Genomic DNA, 4870 nt, shown 5'->3' on the forward strand with positions numbered 1-4870 from the left:
AATAATAACAATAATAATGATAGTCATAATCATCATCATCATCATTTGCGCCGATAATAATATCAAAATCATTCTTGTTCTTATAGCACTCTATCCAAAAAGCTGCTCTAGGTGCATTACGGGGAACAAAATATTATACATAACGCAATATGTAAATGTTATACTCACCAAACTGTACATAGTAAAACATACAAACAAATAAACAAATGGATGTTTTATGCATATAGCATTTTAGGATTCGTTGCTCTTCTCTCTCTCTCTCTCTCTCTCTCTCTCTCTCTCTCTCTCTCCCTCTCTTCTATTGTTATCATTTTGAGCAGACACGTTCGAATATGTCTTGGAACATTTTACTGAGGATTGGATATTAAATATAAATCGTCCTCCGATATGATTATCTATTCATGACGGAATGGTGGCACTCAGCTGGACACAAATTGAGAATCAAGGGGTAATCAAGTTGAAAATTAGGGGATTACTTGAACATTCGTGTTGCGGTAATGTCTTGATTTTCAAGGTAAAAAAACAAACTGGCAAACAAACAAATAAAATAAAAGGAGAAGAAATAGAAAAGCATTGAAGTCCCCACCGTAAACTGATTTTAATGATAATACGAATGTTGATAGTGTCAAGTAGCATTTTTCTTGCTATGGTAGTTACGTGCTGTGCGTTCAATTGTGACGTAAGTGCGAAAAAAATAATGTAATTCCAAACTCGGCTTCTTTTTGTTTGCAGTTGTTTCAACACACACACACACACACACACACACACAGATGATTTCCATGAGTATTTTTACAGGTAGAATTTCTATGAATATTTTTACCGTGATTTCCCTTTATAATTAATCAGTATTTGCAAAGATACTTTGAAATAACGACTAAGAGATGTTTCGTTGTTACCTGCGACTAAGTTGCACAACTTATATGATTTGGTCAACACTGGCGGATTGCATCTCTTCGGAGATCCTAGAAAAGACTAATGTACACAACACTTTCTCTGTTTCAGTCCTTGTTTTTGCCGCCTGACACTGCTTGGGTAAAATAACTGAGCTAAAATAACTCGTGCTTTGCATGTTTTTATTACCTCCCTTGCATCATTTTCGGATCCTCAAGCACAGAGTGCAAAACATAAATCCTTTCAAGGTAATCTGTTAGTTACCGTTATTATCGTTTATATATATATATATATATATATATATATATATATATATATATATATATATAGGCTTATATATATATTATCGTATTTCTTTGTTTTCCTCCTTTTCTTTACACTGACATTTTACTTCATCCTTCGCGGGCTGCTTCGGAAAATTGTTGGATTGTGACTTTCCCTGTTGTCACAGTGATCGAGAACACCACTAAACTATGACTGATGTCTCTTGATCACTTGTCATAAGGGGATGACAGGCTACCGTAAGGGTGTCCATAGATGACGAAACTGCAGTAATATCAGGCCTACGATTGATTCACTGCCATTGACACTGAGATCTGAACTGGTCCCAAATTGCTGTCTTGGAAAGATAGATTGATTGATTGATATGGATACTTATATAGCGCTTATCCTCGGTCGTAAACCAAACTCTAAGCATTTAACAAACACGGAGTCATTTGCACAACAGGTTGCCTACACGGGCAGACCCCGGACTGACGGCTACCACTGGCGGACCGGGCGCTCATCATTCCGACGTTTCCTGTGTCATTCAACTGATCAGATTTCAAGCACGCACACATATACGGTCAGACAGACATGTAACATCTTACGTGCATGACTGTTTTGTTTATTTATCTCCCATTCAATCTCTATATAGGCAGCCATACTCCGTTTTGGGGGGTGTACACTGATGCTGGGTATGTTCTTGTTTCTTTTACCTACCGAACGCTGACATGGATTACAGGATCTTAACATGCGTATTTGATCTTTTCCTTGCGTATACACACGAAGGGGGTTCAGGCAGGCCCGTGCACATTTGTTGATATGGGAGATCGGAAAAATCTCCACCCTTTACCCACTAGGCGCAGTCACCGAAATTCGAACCCGGGACCCTCAGATTGAAAGTCCAACGCTTTAACCACCCGGCTATTGCGCCCGATCTCAAACGGTCCTAAATTGCTGTCTTGGAAAGAGGTCTTTAGAAAGCTCTGGAATTTCCATCGTCTTCTTCCGTCAGCGTTCCCGGGCCATGTCCAGAGGGGATTACGAAGTCCGCAGTCTGCTGGAGCTCTCAGGTCCGCCGTTCCCCACTACTTGTCCTGGATCGCTGCGGGACTGGGCCGGCCAGATCTGGCGCCTCAGCTCTTTGTGTAGAGGGCAGTCTTGCAGGACACAGCTGGAGTTTGGGCAGCGGTGTCACACGGATATTGGTCTGTGTGGGAATCAGTTTCATTTTTCAATATTTGCAGAGTTATTTTGTAAACTTTAATGACGGAAGAGTTGTTTAGGTGGTACTTGCGCTTGTTTTCATGCCACAGAAACAACAGAAATAACAACAAAAAGTATATATATAACTGTTCATGCATACAGGATGTCATCATAGAATATAGATTGTTTTGAATATATATTTGTATATAAGTCAAAGTGTGGAGCTGAGAAATAGGGAGAAAGAATTTCAGAGGAATATTTATGCTTGTTTTTACAGACTTACGATAGAGTGTCTGAATTAGGATAAAGATAACAAAGGATAACTGGATAAGAGAGAGAGAGAGAGAGAGAGAGAGAGAGAGAGAGAGAGAGAGAGAGAGTGTGTGTGTGTGTGTGTGTGTGTTGCAATAAGTGTTTACTGTATTAGATTACTATTTTGGAGAACTGTGATAATATATAACTATTTGGAAACTGGAACTTGAAAAAGATATGATACTGATCGGGTTTTCTATGTCAAGAGTAGGCCAAGTCGATGCATGGTAGGACCCCATTAAAATGAGTTTCGAGTGTACAATTTGTCAGTGAATAATGATGAAGTTGTGACTGGTCATTTGATAACTGACCAATCAGTGAATGATGATGAATTTGTGACTGGTCATTTGATGATTGACAACATTCTAGTTATTACAACATGGTTATTTCCTCACAGTGGTAATGGTTATCAAGGAAGAATAATGAGGCTGGAAGAGTAAACGATTAACAAACAATAAAGAGTGGTAAGCCCATACACAATGTACACAACTTCAAGTCAATGCTGTTTATGCTAGCCATTCAGCTAGTGTTTGCACATTAAATTCTCTTCTGTCATTGCTGCTGTGTGCAAATGTCAAACTGATCGGGAAAAGGAAAAGCCTGAGTTTCCCTTTTTGAGGAACTGTCTGGGTTTGTTCCAATGTACCTTTTATATACCAATGTGCTGGCTGAATGGGTATCATAAGCTGCATTGACTTGAAGTTGTTTATCTTTTGTATTGAGAGAGTTACCATTCTTCATTGCTTCTTGATGGTAACTGAACGTCATCAAAATTACTGATGTTGATGAAGATAGTTCCTGCACACAAAGTTCAATGAACACGAAAACTTCCAAACATCTAGCTAGCCAGATGTTGGTAGTCACCATATAACAATTTGTTGTGGTTGTTGTAGATTAGTCTGTATTGTCACTTGTTTGCTTTTTTTTTTTTTTTTTTTTTTTTTTTTAGCGTAAGTGTCGCAAAAGGGGTAGGAATGATTGTTGATGACAAGGAGTCAATCATGTCCCCCCCCCCGCCATCCCCCCCTCCCCCCAGTCTTTAAAGCTGTTTTTTTGGAACTGTCGCTTACGAACTTGTCTTAAGAACTGTATAAAAAAAAAACCTCTGGTATTAACAAAACCACCTGTGTTCTGTGATGCATTGTATTACGTCCATCCTCTGTTCTTTCCCGTCATTTACTGTTGACTGTGTGATCATTTAGATACAGCGGGAGGAGAAATACACAGTAAAGTTAAATTGTCTGTTTTCTTTGAACCAGATATAGCCTAAATAAACCTATTTGTGCCGATTCATCTGACCTTCGCATAAAAAGTAGTATCCTGAATGATATCGTCGACGCTGACTTAGTGAAGCTGGAGTGGTCTCTCCAGGTGCAGCCCTGGGCAGATTGATGCATAGGACAAGCTGTTGCCCATGTAGCAAGTCCTCCCCCCCCTCCCCCTCTGTAGTTGACTACAGGGGAAAAGCAGAAGCCAATACACCTGGCACTACCTGTACGATATGGGGTCTACAGAACTGTATAGTCTCAACCACGCAAATGAAGTCTGCAAGCGAAATATCACCACACACAATTAACCATCTGAGAACGTATGAACATACTTCGAAAAACAGCTGTGACGACATCAATGTTGTCACCTTTCATTTCTATCACGAATCTACCTGCTGGTCTCACCTGAACTGACAACGAAACCTCAATAACCCATCTGCGATATTCAACACCCCAGCCCTCTACCATGTATACCCAACCTGGATAGATAGAACACGTAAGCGTCAGGTGATAACAGGTGTCAGCGGCCTGATCTATATTTATCCGGCAGCGGGCGGCGGCACACACACACTGATGATAATACTGAATTTTCTGTGTAGCCTGCCTATCTAAGATTATGTAAGCACACACCGATGATAATTTACGAGAGTGTACCTGCAATTCTGTTCAGTATTTTCAAGTTAATTTTTAGTGACGGACATGTCTGTTTTGCACTACCTCTTCCCAAAATAGCCTCCCTTTCAGTACTGCTTCTTCCGTGTCGTCAGTTTCTCCAGTTTTGGAGTTACGCATGCGTATGAATGACTGGTGTGAAAACGCTTTGATTTGTCTCCGCACAAGATTCGGCGCTATATGAATATCATTATCATTTCCATTATCATTACTATGTTTATATGGGGGACCAAAGGTTTACGAACACGCGGAAAGTGTTG

At 40.0% G+C, this 4870-nt stretch overlaps 1 long non-coding RNA gene across 2 annotated transcripts; it reads right to left on the reverse strand.

Moving 5' to 3' along the window:
• Window positions 1–1168: 1168 nt before the first annotated feature.
• Window positions 1169–4348, reverse strand: LOC143279328 (uncharacterized). 2 transcript variants are annotated; one of them, XR_013054865.1, is made up of 2 exons: window positions 3970–4348; window positions 1169–2362 (listed from the first exon to the last, which is right to left on the reverse strand). It is a non-coding gene; the product is annotated as an uncharacterized LOC143279328 (long non-coding RNA). The 2 variants fall into 2 exon arrangements; XR_013054864.1 differs by having other exon boundaries at window positions 4271–4330.
• Window positions 4349–4870: the final 522 nt, after the last annotated feature.

This window comes from Babylonia areolata, chromosome 2 (genome assembly GCF_041734735.1).
Source record: "Babylonia areolata isolate BAREFJ2019XMU chromosome 2, ASM4173473v1, whole genome shotgun sequence".
NCBI classification, from domain to species: Eukaryota; Metazoa; Mollusca; class Gastropoda; order Neogastropoda; family Buccinidae; genus Babylonia; species Babylonia areolata.